Here is an 18615-nt window from a genome sequence, read left to right as displayed (position 1 = left end):
ATTATCTAACTTCATCCATAGTTATTGTATAATGATTTGCTAGATCAAGGTTCTTCTTAAAATGAATGAATTGAAATAATCTTAATATATTATATTACAAACAAAGTTTGTAAGTATGGATGTTTGTTACTTTTTCACGTAAAAACTACTGAACGGATTTTGATGGAACTTTACAGTAATGTAGCTTATGCATCAGAATAACATATATGCTATATGTTTTATTAAAATGTATATATTGACATTTAACGCGGGTGAAACCGCGGGCACGGTTAGTATAATATAAAATAAAGTATAATCTCTTTCATCGTATGGTAGGAACATCTAGGTCGAATTTTGAAGCCGGACTGACTGCCAGTAATTCCCGTTACCTGGCTGCAACTAAGTTTTGCAGCCCTCAGCTAATTTAGTTTCAGTTCAGGGATGTAACAGATTGTTCAATTACCAAAAAAGATAGAAAGTATGTAATTAAATATCAGAAAGCTTCGTATAAATACGTACTACATTACTATTAAATAAATAACCTTAGGTATATGATACAGTGTCTTATAGTACTAGTTCCGTGCTCATTTACATAGTGTGTATTTGATGGAGATATTCAGTGAATTACACATATACAGCAGCAAATATAGTTTATTCTCGTTACGATCACAGTTGCATGTTACATATCAACTATTACTTAGCAATATGATTACCTATTTTAAATGTGCTAGATTAGACTTTTCCTTCTAAAATCAATGTGCCTTAGTATTATGGGTTAATACCCATATATTTTTTAAGACATGAAGTTGTAAGTATTAAATTGTACCAAGAATTACAAGTATAATATACTTATATGACATAATAATATACTTAATTCAAAATAATTAATGCTGTCTACTTATGCACTTCAAAGTCGTCAGCCTTCTACCCATCTGACCTAATTCCGTCCCGAAGCACCTTGCTTTGCAAGCTGTTCTGGTGAAGTGATAGTGTTCTGAAATTATATCGCCTTAGCCCTTATGAGTACTATGAATATGATAAAGTACCAAGTTCCATTAGGCCAGTACTTTTATTTACAACTAGCTAATCCTCACAACTTTATCTGCATCACACTTACTTGAAATTGAGGTACTTTTTATAGTCTACCTCTGATATGTTTTCAATTCTAAGTAATAATGTTTTAATAAGTTAAAATGAAGATAAAATAATATATTTACATGAAAACAATAAATTAAATTATTTACTAAACTGGTTATAAAATATGTCTTATATAATTTTAAATTTGGAATACAGTTAATTATTTTTTCCGCTTGCCGGTGTTAAACTGCCAGTGGTAAAAATTACCTAATTGAATAATTTTAATAGATTGTTTTTAAAATCACCTTAAAAGTAAGAGATATATGTATATTAATGGCATATAGGTATCCCTATTGTGTCCATCAGTTACGAACCAATTTTGAAGATTCATTCTTTCAATAGCTTTTTGAGGTAGAATTTATTTGTTCTGTTACTGATCAGAATAGAAATAAACCTCCCATGTAATGTAATATATCTTATGTACATATAATCACAGAAGTATCATTATAATCATCTCACGTAGATTTATATTGAAATAAAGGATATTAATATATTAAACTTGAAAAGCAATTTTGCGCTTATTTTATATTTTAATTATACATTAACGAATATACTTTTAACTTCTACTTTACATTAGTAAAGTACAGTTCAGTAGTAAAGTAGAGTAAAGTAAAGTATAATCTGTACCAACCTAAGTAGACCTTTGACACCATTTACTATGTGGATGATATTGCAACAGCGTTTTTTTATTAATAAGATGATGTGTTCCTGATCTTCCTTAAACTGTTTCAATAAAGTTAAACGGTTATTTTTCTATATTTACATATAATCATTGAAACAAAGTGCCGTTAAGTTTTGATTTCATTATTGTAGCTCGCCCTTCTTGGTTTATTAGAGTCTTGTGTACAAAGGACTCGGATTGCGTCTCTGATGGTCGCAGTAATTGGACACTCATCTGATGTTTATTACGGGAAAATCTGCAGGGGAAATATTACGTGACTACGCAAGTTTATTTGTTGAACGATCTGCTAATAAAGTGTAATAATTGTGATGGATAATGCGGCTGTTTTAGCAGGTCTATTATCTGCACATGATTGCTTTTATTTTTTTTGCTCTGTAATAATAACTAGAGGGTAAACCCGGCTTCTCCCTGATACTGTGTTAGTTTTGTATATAGTTTATATATACTCATGTATACAGTGGTTGCATAACTGCTTTTGATTTACTTAATAACAAAATTAGCTATCACTCACTTTATATTATTAATATAGAGTCCGACGTATATACCTACACTACAATATAGTAACACACATACAATATACAGACAGTATGCATGTATACTGTCACTACACTGTGTATGTATTTTTAAGTATTTAAGAATATCTTATATATAAAATTCTCGTGTCACAATGTTAGTTACTATACTCCTCCCAAACGGCTTGATCGATTTTTATGAAATTTTATATGCATATTCAGTAGATATTATCTATTTTTCATATCTTATCATATTATATATATCTATTTATCATACCCCTAAGTGATAAGGGTTGTCCACATCTAAATTTATTTTTTTATTTTTTGGGCAATATTTTTTATTATGTGTTATTAAAAAATACATACAATTCTAAATTTTCATTGTTCTATCACCAATCCATAGGGTATGGTGAACAAAAAAATTGGTGAAAAAAAAATAGTTTTTTTATAGCGTTATTAATTTATACGGCAAAACAACGTTTGCCGCGACAGCTAGTATATACATATAGTAGTAATATGAAATGAGTTTATTATTTTTGTACTTTATCTGTTGTATTGTAGATACTGATATGCAGGATAAAGCAAGTTTATCTATAAATAAACTGTAAGGGAAAGTAATTAGTCCGATTATCTTCAGTAAATTATTAATACATTTGTATTAATAAATCTAAGCGTAGAATCTGTTTAGGTATTTGCTCAGTATATTATGTGATACAATTAGTAGAAGAGCTGTGTTAATAAAAAATATATTCTGTGATATATTCATTCTCAGGCAAATGCTTTATTCGAAATTTACTTGTAATACTTGAATTGTGGACCATTAATGACTTTTAAGCTGTTTAAGTTGTTACATACCATTACGTACCCGATAAATTATCTTCATGAAAACATTTCCTAATTCAATAAAACATAATGTAGTAGGCACTTTTAATCTGATGACGTAGGTATTGTACAATATCGTAACCCCTCTAAAAGGGATCACTGGGATAATTGGAATGAGTCGGAACAAATATATTAGGAAAAGGTTTTTAAACCTTTCCTATATGTACATTTGATGCGAATATTTTTATATTAAACGTAAAGTATTTAGCCTGTTTTCAATTAAAACATCAGTAGAACATGTGTTGTATGCACACGATAGGTTCGTATTTATTCTTTTTTTTTACCTATTTTTATATTGAACATATTAATCAACAGATCATGATGAATGGTAAAAAATCGTGATAGAATTTAGTGGAGGCCGCGTACGAATCGATTGAGTGTAGGGCGCCCTCCTGCTAATGGACCGACGACATCAAGAAGTTAGCTGGGAGTTCATAGATTCTTAAGTCCAATATTGGATAGTTACAGACTGAAATCATGATGATGATACTGAAATGTAAAAAAATTATTAAATGGCTTCATCATCAGATCAAATATCTAATATTTCTTTAAATTCCGTATTTTATATTGAATATAAACATACTTTATATTTAACTATAGTTATTTTATAACATACAGTAAGTAATTAGAAAAATAATGTTGATAGGTAACAACCATATTTACATAATGTTATTTTTACTATTGAAATTTTCTTGTTTAATGATATGCCTTTAACAGATTTTAAATAAATTTATGGTTCCTTTAATAGGAATCATAATTTTCTTTCAATCATTCGGTATAAGGATATTTTTATCCTCATGGGTCAAAATCACTACGCACCTGCTGTACGATTTTTTTTAATCTACCAAACTACATAGAAAGTTTTTCATTAAGTTTATATATTTTTCTCGTTATTTTGTTCTCCAAAACATCCCAATACGTGAAAATATACTACTGAAATCCATTCCTCAGTTTAGACAGCAGCATCTGCGGTTTTCTATTCCGGTGCGTCAGCGGAAAATTGCTTTCGTCCAACACTCGCTCAGTTATCGGATACCAAACAGCTCTGGTCTAATTACATGCGGTCTAGTGACTTCTGTTGGTTACCTTTACAGTAAATTATTTACCACTTGTAGAATTCAATTTGTAGCGCATTGTTTTATATGTATTTCTATTATATATCTTTTATTATTTTCCAATGTTATAAACTGCAAGCTTTTTAACTTTATTGAAACTAATTCCCTCTTCGATCACTATTTTTGCCCATATTATTACATTTTAAATATTAGTTTTTATTTATTTATTTGGAATGTCTTTAAACAAATGAGTACAATATATATAACATATAATTAATGAGATTAAGATTAATAGGAAAAATAAAAAAATGTAATTAATTAATCGTGGAATGATGTCAGAGTTTTCATTATTATAATTGAACTAAAAGTTAGTTACACACAATGATTCTTATTGCTTATACAAGGGCTAAAGCCACTATGTAAGTAAAGGACAAAATATCAGATAAGTGTTTAATTTATTTGATATTTTTACAATATTTGCATTTAATTAACAGGGCAATTTCACTGAGTAGATACAGTGAGGCGGACCCTTTCTAATTGTTTCTGGGAAACAAGCTAAGGTCATCTAAATTGGCAGAATTCTATTAAGCGTTGGCTTATTGAAGTGACATGGAACAAGCAACACATTACTAATATTGAAGTCATATATATATTAACCAGTCTTTATTAATTTTGTCTTAAGTATTTCTGAAATGAAACTAAATTCACACTAATATTATAAATAGGAAAGCCTCATAACGTTGTTCCGTGTGTTATTTACGAATAAAAGTCTGAACGGATCATGATGTTAAGATACATTATCTTTTATCTCAATACGCAGATAAGGTAACAGTTAGTAATACATATTGTAAATTCAGTACGTCAGTTAATAAATTAAGTTAAACATTTTACAATTATATGGATGCAGTAAAGATAGAAAATATACGACCGATATTGAAAGAACAGCCTTTGTTTCCTTCGCTTTCATCACTTTTGTAGCGCACTTACAGTTTCATTGTTACATTGCCTTTTTATTTATTATCCGTTTTTGATTACTCACTTATTTTTTTGTAGCTGATGTGCATAAAGTAACATTATATTAGCGATGCCGACATGTGGTTCAGCGATTTAGCACACCGCCGTACATCCGATGATCTCGGGTTCGATTGCTATGAGTATGATTGTTCTTATTGATCTCGGTGTTTTCTACGTATATTAAGTGACTTTTATAAAAAAAATCTGTCAGTTGTGTAACAAATATTGATATTGCTAATATTGCTTAACTTGAAACTTGGTAGCTCAGTATGAATTGTGGAAGGCCATTATAATTAATATTTTTATTAGGAATTAAGTATTTTGAAGACTCTATAGTTAAACAAATATAACAAGTCTAAGATGAGCTTTTCAAACCATTTTAAGAAGAAATACAGTCTCATAATGACTGTATTTTATTTTTGTGTTTAAAAGTAATGTTGTTTTGATAAATATTAACGGGATATTTACCATATTATTCACAGATAGTGTATAGTCAATACCATAATCCGTTTCGCAAATAGTTAAAAAAGTATGGTGTGAAATTGTACATTTATGTTTGCTATTTTTGTATTGTTTAATGATGTCTTGTTTATACTAAAATAATTTTAATATCATATTGATCCAATCAATCATCTGCGAATATAATTTACTGGGATGATATTAGCCTATTATCTTATTCACCCTTAATACTGCAGGTTACTAAATTTCATAAAGTAGAAATAATATAAAGTGAAATAAACAAAAAATGATTATTTTCTAATAGTAATTCCATTATAACTACTGGAACATTCGGATGTTTACGATTAATTAAGATTACTTTAAGACGTCAAACAAATTTACTTCTACATTTATAATATGATTAAGGAAAGGATGTTCATTTAGCAGTCGGAAGGATATTTCAATTAGTGACACACGTTGATCATTCCACATGCCAAATGTTCGAACAGATTAATGTACGAGTGGAGTAGGAGGGACTTTAATTTGCCTGCGCTCAGAAATTTGTGGTTTTGCCAGTATCAGCATGTGTTCCTGATAGTTAGGTTCATTAATTGTTTGATAAAATGTTTGTCGATGTTTGATTTCAAGTTGGGCATGTAAAGAATAATCAAACTAATTAAAAGTCATATTAACTACAGTTATAATTAAGTTAAAACTTAAAAACGTCTGAAACATACAGAAGGCTTGTAAGTAAGAGAACATTTCATTAAGCTTGAAGTTCATTGATGAAGGAATTATTCAAATTTTATTGTATGTAAAATAAAAACTTTTTTTTATTTCTGTTAGTACAAGAATGCTGCTAAATTTTTGCACATTGTTTATGCAATGTACATTATTTAAAAGTTTGTTTTGTTAAAAATTTGTTGGTACATGCTTTTCTAATAGCTTCTTTCATTAATTGTATTCGTTTGTGTATGTAGTAAATCATAGACTATTAAAGTACCACTTTTTCTTTACAGGTACTATACACTACTACGCACATAAAGTCACAACCCAGTAATGTGAGTAAAAGTTTGTAATCTGTTTTCCGCATTTGGTCTCATATTTAAGATACTAGAAACGAACTAAACAACTTACTAAAGTAGCCTATGTCCTCCAAAGACTTCTACCCAGGCTCCTTGGAGTGACTTCAGTTTTCGAGAATTTATGTATATTAGGACTTTGCTACTATATACTGTAACATTATTTGAGCGGTCTTTTATTCGCCTTCTCCTGACAAAAAGGACTGTTTGCATATATGTGATACAAACCTATTTGCTGTATGCAACATCTTATGCATCTTTTGTGTATAGCACAACGCCAAGCTGTGGGTCATATTCGTGTAATTTTTTATTTACATTAGTCATTAAAATTCTGTCTTTTGTGCTCTACCCAAAGAATATCTGGCAGAAATCGCTTAAGTGAGAAGACCGCCTTTTATACCTATATACCATGTATATTCTGTTTTATTTTGTATTTTTTTTAAGATGCAATAAAGAGTTATAAATAAATAAATAAAATAACAAAGGTTATTAAACTCAATAAATAACCATATTCTTAAGCAGAACGTACGGAAGTTACCGGTCACAAATATCTAAATATATCTACGATATTGACGTTTTTTGACAATGACGTCATAATAATTAATGTGGAGACGTTTAAAAACGTCACAGAAAGCTGATAGTAAAGTAAAATGGACGGCAATTTAGCGTAACTACGAAATATGAGGCGGTAATAGCCTGTTATGAATGGTCGATATTTGAGATCACTATCTCACTGTTACTTGTTTGTGTTTGTGCAGTTTGCAGGCATACGGTTATGATTGAGCGGAAAGTTTAAACGATCATTTGCTCTGTACTTCACAAACAGTGGAACTGATGAATCATCGATATTTAGCAATCTTGCACCGATTGCTGTATCTATGTTTAGCAACGTTTGATTTTGATGTTGTGTTTTCAGAAATATTATTAGCTGCAATTTGTACCTCGAAATGTTTCATTCCGATTGCCCGTACCACTGTTAGGTACAAGTCTTCCTCATAAGAGTAGGATTTAAATTAATATCACCATAGTGGACAGACAGATTGACATATGGTTTTCAAGTTTTCCTTCTCTTCTTCTCTATGAGAGTTTAACTTACCGCCTTGCTTCTGTTTTCAATGGAATATTCTTTGCGTATATTTTTAACACAATCACGATACAACAATATATCAATTATTTTGGAAAATGTCATGAAATATAATATAAATTTCAAGAACATTCTATCAAAAATATTGTCGACCTGAAACGAGTCAAGACATATAATAAATAGAGCGATAAACAGAGAGACATAAAAATAAAGAATGTTAAAATAACTGCCGATATTTTTTTTGTTTTTATTTACATATATATATATATATTTACGACTTCTATCAAGTGAACTACAAAGGTTAACATTTTAATTTTTCTCTTCTAATCTCGTTTGGAATATGAATAAAATTTCATTCCGTAAACGAAATCTTATTAGACGTCACCGCAGGGGAAATAACGTCGATAGTTTCATAAGTATATTTAAAAAAGTCTCCGCTGTCTTTTAAGCGGATTATGAGACTTTATGAAGTCTTAAAACTTACTTTGTGGCTTATAGAGACTATATAGAAAACACATGGCACATGGCATAAGCAGCACTTTAGTCATATCAATGTCGTGAGGTTTAAATGAGTAAAATTCAAAGTACTGAACTCTATTAAACTTTTGTAGGTTATTGTAGGCTTTAAATTATATAATCATTAACCTTATTAATATTGACGATCATGATATTCCAGTAATTTATCATACAGCCTTTGTTCCGATTGCTGCAGATTTGATTCCGCATGATACAAATATTTATTATTATTTAACTATGTTTTTTTACAGAAGATACCATTTTCGTCATCGAATTTTACTATTAATTCAAGAATTTCTTCCGGAATGTTTATATCCATTTATTTAGTTAATATTAGTGCCCGCGGTTTCACCTGTACGAAAGTTATAGCTTATATGATATTTTGATATATAAGCTATATTACTGTAAAATTTATCAAAATACGTTCATTAGTTATTGCGTAAAAGAGTAGCAAACATCCATCCATACTACTAAACTTTAACCGTGACATATATTTTTCGTTCATACCAAGCCGAAGTGGGTCGTTAGTTTATAATGTAACATAAAGAGGTATTCTACAATTTTCAGTACATTTGCATGAACTGGCAACCCTACCGCGATAGACATTGTCCGGCTACGCCATGCCATTCATTACGTATGACATCGCGGTCCCTTGAGGGCTTTATTCACCCCCGTAACACCGACAAACGCCCTGTTTTGTTTCAATGGGGACACACAGAAGCAGACAACATGCTCATTCTATATTTTATAACTGGAAATACGATCATAAAGCTAACGAGCTTCACTTTGTATAGAGTCGTGCGTTTACTTATGCCTCTTCTATTTTTTTTCCTAAGTAGCTTGCTTTGTAAATTGTGTTTCCATTGGAGAGATATGATTGCAGATTTCTTTGAGATATGGTAGTAAAAATACAGGTTACCGAGATTTAGAGGCTTCTGGAATGGCAATGCATGACGGGTACAGCGTGCATCACAGGTTGACGTTATGTCCATATTACTATTCATGTCCATATATGATAATTGTCATAACAGGTGGGTTATCAGCTGGTATGCTATTCTATTTATTCAGTTTCAAACTCATTTCATGCAGGTATGTGCCTGTTTGCATGAAACTTGATTCCTCCTTTAGACAGCTCCCGATCTACCTGAACCTGAATAGGTTATGACAATTATCATAATAAGTGGGTCATCAGCTGGTATGCCATTCTATTTACATAACATCTCCTTAGAGTCTTCCTCAAAAAATTGAAAAGGTTCTCGATAGGTCATTAATAATAATTTAAATATATTTTTTATGTATTTGTTGTTTCTCTCTTTTCTGTAATCTAGTATCAGTGTTCTAGGGGCTTAACGCACTCTTTATTTACCATCCATTTTTCGTTAGTTCGAGTCCTCTCACGGTATAAATATTTTTATCCATGAGTTGTTAAGAGTTGTTTGTATTGGTCTGAATGTTGTCTAAGTACATACACAGAAAACATATGTTTATATAGTATTTATAAAAAAATATAGGTTTAATTAAGTTAAGTTTCTATTTGTTATATAATAACCATAACATAAGCTCTGCTTAGCTTGGGTTTGGATAGCGCTGTGTGAATTGTCAAATGTTATTATTATTGTTATTAGTAATAGACTCATGTTAACTTCAGTTCTGTTTGTACTAGTTATTAAACGTATCGATCCACTACCAATGCATTTTTTATTTGAAGGTTGCTTTAATTACTACAATAATGTACCTATTTTATCAAAATGTAATGTATTTTAATCGGTTGTCATTTGTTATTGTGTTTATTGTAATGTAGTCTTTGTTTGATTTCGTCACAATGTGTTTTGTGATTGTTGCTACTGATAATGTTTATAGCTGACATTTACTACTTCCGATCTGGTGGTGGATGGTGGATTTCCTTGCTACTGAGATTCTAAAGAGAAATAAGTAAAATAATTAGGCTTGTTACATGTAAATCCGCTCATTGTAGATTATTATTTATGACAAAACGAGGATTAAAAACGTAAATCTTTTTCTCAAAAGGAACAAAGTAAGAATTTTTTGTATTGTTTTTAACGCACGACGCAAATAAAATGATATATGTTTTTGACGGCCTCGTTGGTCTAGGGGTTTAACAAACTGCCTTTCTTCCGATGGTCGCGGGTTCGATTCTTCGTACGACACAAACATTTGTATTCATGAGTATGATTGTTTGTATCGGTCTGGGTGTGTGACATGTATATACATATGTATTTACGAAAAAAAAAAATCTATGTATTAGTATCAGTTGTCTGGTATCCATAATATTGTAAATACAAGCTTTAGCTAGGTTTAGATGGCGATGTGTGATCCTAAGAATATTATTATTATATTTGACGTGTCTGTGCATCTAACTGAATGGCTCTATTATGACACATGTACTTTTTTGTCTGAAGTGATCGAGATAGTTCTTAGCTTCAATTTATTACAATTTTTGGTTAAGAATTTACTTATGTTTTAATTATTATAATTTGAATTTGAACCTCAGCTGTATCAAAATTTCTCTGTATTTTTGTGTACGCACTATCTATGTAGCTAATTCTTTTTTATTGTTCCGGTTAGAGACCGTGTGTCCACTAACTCCGACACGTTTTAAAGCTTCGCGTGATCGCTCCTCATGCATGTTTGATTCTTTGACGTGCCAACTGTGCCTCAGAGTTTTATTATTTTTAGGCTTACAGTACAAAAGTCGCTTCGTATTTAGTGCAATAGGTTGGTCTATCGATTTGTTCGAAAATAGATGCAGGTTCAGCGTTGACCTAATTTAGTACTTATCAGCTGTGATGGATCCGTAGTCTGAGGTTGTGAATTTAAAGGAAAAATGTTGGCAATGCCACGTTATGTCGGACATGTGGAAATATTTCTGGATGAAAGATTTATGAAATAAAATACTTACCATACAGAATTGATAGATACCGATATGAAAAGTTCAGAATGACCTATTCAGGTTCAGATAGATCGTGAGCTGTCTAAAGGACGAATCAAGATTCTCAGGCAAACAGGCATACCTGCATGAAATGAGTTTGAAACTGAATAAAGCAAGAATTGTGCATTCTACCAAGAAGTAGACTCAGGGAGCCGAATATGTGGATACGTTGTAGGTAGAAAGCCGAAGTGTGCACAGATGCATAATATCAGAAATTAATTATTCATTTTAAAATGAAAATACTTACAAATAAATAGATACCAATCCTTAATCTAAAAATAGTAATAAGTCATTTGCAAATATTAAAGACCGTATATTATAGAAATATATACTATTTTATCATTTATTACTCTATTACTTTTAGGGACATTATAAGTAAAACAATTTGCATATAAACATATTCTTAGCCTCAGATGTTTATCCTCTAGCCCTGTATCCAAATATTTACTCACGTCTTAAGTTTGTAACAGTGGAATTAAATAACAATATTGTACGTAATGCACGACTACGAAATCCATTCGAAGTAGACAGGATTCCAAGGCAAACCGCTCATCAGCAAATTATTTGAAATTCAACTACATCCAAAGGTACACTGATACACTTGACAGCTGTCAAGAACATGAAGCATGCGGAAGGCTTTTCATGTCATACACACAATGATTATGACATGTTAATATTATTTCTGTAACTTCATATATGTATTTGTGCAGATATTAACTATATATGCATACTTAATTGGTCTTGCTTTTTTCCTGTATCAGTAATATTGTGGACCGAATTTATTTATATGATGTTATATTTTCTTAATTGCAAGAGTTTACTTTCATAATAATTCTTCATTATACTTTTAGTAAAATAAAATTTTAATATGATATGTACACGTCAATTTTTAAATGTGTGATTAGGTGACTATACATAATTTATATAATTTTTATATACATAATTTTGTTTTGCCCGGATTAAGTGGACAAGATGTTTCATCGATCGTACATATTTATATTCTATTGTTTTATAGTGTAAGGTTAAAAGATATAATAATGTAATATGGAACTAATTTTGTTTACTTTATACATAGCTGCGACTTCTTCTGTGTTAACTTTCATCCCCTATTTCACCCTTTACAGATTTTTTTTGGGATAAGAGAAAGGTTTTGTACGTCCTCATGATACAATTTATCTTCATTTCAAATTTTATTACATGTTTAGTTGTAAAAAGATAAACAGACACGCTACAAATTTTTGATTTTATAATTTCATTACATATACCTAATAATTGTTTACTTTTATCTTAAAGAATACGTGTTCAGTAATAAAATACATAATATTTTCGTTCACCTAATTTCGAACTAATTTAGTACAAATAATGTACGGATTTCGAAAAGTCCTAATTAGTCTGTGTAAAGTAGACTAATTAGTCTGTGGACCTCATTCAATAGAATGAATGTCCTTCCAGTCACGTCCACATACTCAATTAAAGATCTTGCACAAGTAGAAACCATCTAATATAATTATTGTAGACTTTATATATACATATTATAAATAATTACTCTATTATTTTTTATTAGTAGAAAAATTGTTGGTAAAAAAACTAACATCAAATATAAAAAGTGCATTTAATATCAATGCTTACACATATATTTTTTAAATATTATATATTAAGAAAATGTCCAGCGAGTTTCCAGTCTAGAATGTGCAAATAACTAGGTTTTATAAATGTTTCAACAGAAACATGTTTTTTGTAGGAAGATACTAAAATAGTAATCTAAATCGGCTAAATATTGGTGAATTTGCCTTGTCTTTATCCTATTCTTTGGGGTCTGAGCTGTCTTCATCCATTGAATCCCTGTCGTCCATCACATCTTAAGTTACTCTCTTTTATACATATTATCTTTCACATAATCCATCCATCTTTTTTTGGTTGTAATAGCAGAAAATAAATATGCTACATAAAATCGAATGGCAGAATAGATTTTTTAAAAAGTTATTTCAAACTAGGCTTGAGGATTTATCCAAATAAACTCGTATATAAAGTTTAATTCGCTAAAGCAGTTTTTTTTAAGTCACGGGCTTGTATTTTATATACTCTTAAAAATTATAATATACCTTATTATAATTTTTAAGAATTGTAACGTCTGCCTTTTATTGAACAGATACGCACAAATGCCTGAAAGCTGAGGTAAAATATAGTCTCTTATTAATCGTCTCTTAAACTGATCGATCTGCTATCCTATTCAAACGGGGATCGAGATTACGAGGGCATGACCTAAGCTTTGAACTTCTAGCGGTGCCATCAGACTAAACATTTATTAGAAGCAGGAGATTGCCTTCAGCTGTTTCATAAATACTTTGCATTCTCCCTCGCCATCACAAATTGTAAGGTAAGTTACGTCCAAAACAATTGGAATAGTTCGAAAAAAGATATATCGATTGTATAGACATACATATAATCTGCATGTGTAGGATAAAGATGTGAAAAATTGCTCAATGATAAAACAATCTCGTTTCATCTTTCGTTTTTGTAATCTAAAATTCGCGCTGATAACAATATTTGATTGTAGAAAGATTGTGTGCGTAGCTATTTCTATATTGATTGTTGTTTGCCTAATTCTTGCTAAGGTGTTTTTAACTAGAACAACATTTATTTAAAAGCGCAATATGCATTGCTCTTTCTCTTGTAATGAATCTGCGTTCCATATGAGTGGTAAGGTAAGGTAGAAATCGAGTCTCTGTAGTACTTTCTTTGCTTGTCTCTATTTTTAAAAACCATCTAGCTCAAAAGATATCGTTATAAAAGAACCTCCATTTAGCTGTAAAAATAGACTTCATATAGGTATAGTGGAAGTGGAAGAGAACATTTCGATATTCTCTATAGCTTTATTGGGTCATTCATGCGGAATTTTGATAGCCTTCTTTTGTGGGTGACTCACGTCTTGTCACTTGTTCTGAATAAATTTTACCTTCACCTAGATTATTTTTGCACTTTGAATAGTATGTCGATTATAGCTCAGAATATAATACCTGAATGTCGTAGACATAGGTAATCGATTTAGTAAAAAAATAATCTGAAAAGAGGAGAAATAGGCGATGATAGATTGTGAAAAGGAATTAGCGGGTAACAGCTAGTCATACAATATTAACTATAAAAAATTTCACTATAAAATACAAAAATTATTTATGGAGAGTAAACTCTGCATATGGACTGAATTTCAAAAGACGGATTTTATCAGTTTTGTATGTAGCCTTCAGTAATGAATGAGTAGTATTGAGTAGGCTATAGTAGTGCTATATTTTTAACATAATACGTATAATGAAGTAGATTTTAATAAAAATAAAAACCTAGGACAAATCACACTTCCCTATGAAGTTCAAGCTAAACAGAGGTTATGTAATAGGCATTAGACAATTACTATAAATAGATTTTCTTTTTTAAAAGCACAAATATTATAAATAAAAAACAGCCAAACCAATACAAACAATTATACCCATTAATCTAAATGTTTGAACAAGTGACCATCGGAAGTAAAGCTGTGTGCTAAACCGAGATACTCCCCAGGCCGTCAAATTTTGATGATTATAATCAACTAGCTACCCATCCCAAATTCGCACGTGTGTGCATTATACATACAAATCTTACTCTTGAATCACTATATCTATTTAAAAAAACCGCTTCAAAAATCCGTTGCGTAGTTTTAAAGATTTAAGCATACATAAGGACGGATTAGTCTGATAGATCTGTGATTAAGATGGTATTCAAATTTACAAATAGCATAAATAAGTTCACTAAACTTCAGTGTACTGCACGTGCAGTCCAGTATGAGTTGTTTGTCATACCCATTAGTAAAATGAAACCGAAATGAAGTGAAATTTATTAACCGCAAAGTACTGAACGCAACGTTAATACCGCAAAATGTATTTAACAGTTTATGTAGTTGATGGAGTACTTTACAATAACAATGTTGGAAATATTAGTATGTACTTAGATACCTACTAATGATATATAAGTTATTACAATAAATGTTTTAATAATTATATTTCGCAATACAAATGTGCCGACTGAGATATTTTATAAATAAAAAGAATTTAAATTATATTTACTAATGAAAAAAGTAATGGACACATATGTTGATACAGAAATCTCTTTTCTCTCTCGGATATTCGATAGGATACGGATACGAATATCTTTGATAGCTATTTACATATAATAATAACCATACGATATATCACACAGCGCCATCTAGTCTAAAGCTAAGCATAGCTTGTATTATGAGTACTATGCAACTGATATAAATACTTACTTATATATATTTTTTGTAAATTTATGAAATGTATACAAAAAACACTGTGACCAATACAAACAATTATACTCATAAATACAAACGTTTATATTGTACGAGGAATCGAACTCGCGAAGTAAGGAGGTGCGGTAAAACACTAGATAAGCGAAGCCGTCATATAATATATTTAGGAGTAGGTCATATTTTTTGGAGAGATGTGTCCAATCAAGCTATACTTTGCAGACTGTGTTTTGGGTCTTAAAGAGTTAGAAAAGATAACAAATTGTTCCTGAGGTCTACTACAGTTATCATAAGATTATACTACTGCCCGTGATACTATTCACTATTACCACTTCTATAAGACGTGGTCTTTGCTTGTTTCCTATTCCAGTGGTATAACGAAAAGATAGGCCGTGCCTACTATTGGTTTCCTAACAAAGCAGCTTTACCTTTTATTTTTACCAGATTACCGTTGAGGGAGGTATATTTAGCATTCTTATAAATAGGTCAGCGTCAGGTCATTCTGTAAATACGTACAAGTGTATTAATGTGTTTATAAATTGTTAATATTTCCTTACATAATATCTGTGTTAGTGTGTTAATTTCATAATTTGTTTTTTCGTTAAGAATATTTGTTTAAATTCTTTGTACTATTGGTAGGTTAGTATTAGTGGTAGGTTACTGTATTTTAACATGGCACTACTTGTGATATATTTTTTAATTATTTTCGATCCGCTACTAAATCTATATTAAATTAGGATACCGCAGAAAATTAAAATATTAAGTGAACGACACAGCCTAGTAGACTGCAATAAGCTAAAGATAAATTGATTCGCCTTGTTTAAAGTTACAACCGCACAATATAAAAAATCTATTTTTATACATGGAAGTAAGTTCTAGTCAACAAGACATTAAAAAATGTCTTTATTGACTTCTTAAATACGTATACTATCTGACAAGGAAAAATTGCTTAACTAGAAATTATTAAGAAAACCTACGGGACCCAACAAGTGAAATTCCATAGAAGTCTGTAAAAACTATTAACAATACGTAGCCGCGACATCACAAAGAGTAAGCGTTAGTATATACTTTACGGTCGTTTTCAATAGAATATTCAAAAGGAACCTTCAACTACAAATAGCAGGTGGGTAGAGACTTTTAAGTAATTTATATGTCCTACAACACTACATGCGATGGCCTACTGTAATTGAAAATGATCTTTATGACGATATCCACAAGTTGTAATGTTTATTGTCAGTTATCGTTTACATAGGAATTTCAAGCTACATTTGAGGAAAAACTTCAGTTTGCATGTTCGTGCTGCCTTGGTGTAAATTCTTATTCAATTTGTGAATGGTATTTATCTAAAACTCGACGTCCATATCTATATTAAAAAAATAATTTACTAGAAAATACTTTTTAAATGTTCTATTTATAATACAACTTAATTAACTTTCATTGCACCAATTTTAATTATGTTTATTACATCTTATAATACTGTCCTCAATTTAAATATAGTTCGACAAATATTCACAAGATGTTACTCGGCCAATAGCTCGTAAACGAATCCGCCATCTCAGGAGCGTGCCTTCAGATAACTTCTGTCAATTGAGTGACTATTAATAACAAAGTAATCTAATCTATTTTTAAATCAATAATATTTTGTTTTAAAAAGCACTTTTACGTTATGTTTTTGTATATGTGAAATATAACTATACAATAAAAATTAATAATTCAATTTTTAAAATTATTATACATTTATGTACGGATTGGATATAAGTACATTTTAATTTTTTCAAATAGATATATAATATACATAGAAAGGACCCAGACCGATACAAACAATGATACTTATAAATACAAATATTTGAACTGAGGAATCGAAGCTGCGACCATCGCATAACAGCCACCTAAGCCGTCAAAATATATAATTTATAATAGCAATAAAACATTATGTTTTTGTATTTTAATTGTTATTATCCGATTTACAAGAGATATTTTAACATTTTTAAACGTATTAAAATTCACACGTATATTATTTTAACGTATTAAAATCAACTATAGCCAATCATATAACACAATAACGAAAGAATCACAACTGAAAATTAACCGAATCAGACTAAATACGTTTGTTATATTTGGTTATTCAGTTTTTCCATTGTATACGTGCACGTTCAGTGGGGAATTGTTACTGCTGCAAATTCACGTTGGGGAATAACTGAATGGACGATGCTATTTCCGAGAGAAATTTCGAAGTAATATTGAATTAAGTGTTTGTATTTACTTCCGAAATATGTAATTTATGTACTCTGATTTAGAGGCTTGATTATACAACGCAGGTGGTAATATACGTCACTTGAAATAATATTAAATTAAAAGTTTTCACATTTGCATTTCACCTTGCAACTTCGAACCATGCATATTAAGGATTTAACACCGATTCTTTATTGTGTTATTTTTAATTACGTATATTATATTACGAGTATATTTCTGGAAATGTATATTGTATTATAATATATTTTAATTTCATATATTTGATGACAATGAACGGAAAGTTTATGAACATAGTACGAAAATTAAAGTCCATACATATTTATAAAAATAAAAAAAATTGGTAAAAGGTCCAGTAAAAAAGATTTGGTAATATTATAAACTAACATGTAAGAAATATAACAAATATTAAAAAATATTCGTGTTTAAAATGTTTGAAGTCGTTGATACATTAATAATCGAAGTAATTAGTATAATCATATACTGATAAGAACACTTAGTCGTCTTATAACTTCGAAATCAAATACCGAATGGGTTATAAAAAATACTATTCCGATCTGTAATAGTAGGTCATATAGTTATTGTGTAATAATGTTTAACGTATTTATTTACGTCGTAAATTTCAATAAATCAAGCATGACTTAATTTGAGAAGACTTCCAATTTATTTAATAAATGAAAATAAATCCGATTCTGGCATCTTTGCAATAATGATGGGTATAATTTTCCTCATCAACGAAA

At 30.1% G+C, this 18615-nt stretch overlaps 1 protein-coding gene across 3 annotated transcripts in view; it reads left to right on the top strand.

Moving 5' to 3' along the window:
* Positions 1-18615, top strand: part of LOC131846005 (fibronectin type III domain-containing protein 5) — a 107231-nt gene that overhangs the window by 19750 nt on the left and 68866 nt on the right. The window contains exon 1 of one of the 3 annotated variants that reach the window (XM_059195214.1): positions 6721-6760. The exons of the other annotated variants lie outside the window; for them this stretch is intronic. The gene's annotated coding sequence lies outside the window, so the exon portion shown is untranslated. Of the gene's footprint in view, positions 1-6720; positions 6761-18615 lie in introns of those variants that run through there. 3 annotated transcript variants of the gene reach the window in all.

This window comes from Achroia grisella, unplaced genomic scaffold (genome assembly GCF_030625045.1).
Source record: "Achroia grisella isolate CSIRO2021 unplaced genomic scaffold, CSIRO_AGI_Agris_v1 utg109, whole genome shotgun sequence".
NCBI classification, from domain to species: Eukaryota; Metazoa; Arthropoda; class Insecta; order Lepidoptera; family Pyralidae; genus Achroia; species Achroia grisella.
The sequence above is the reverse complement of the archived record's forward strand: the minus strand, read 5'-3'. Positions and strand labels throughout refer to the sequence as shown.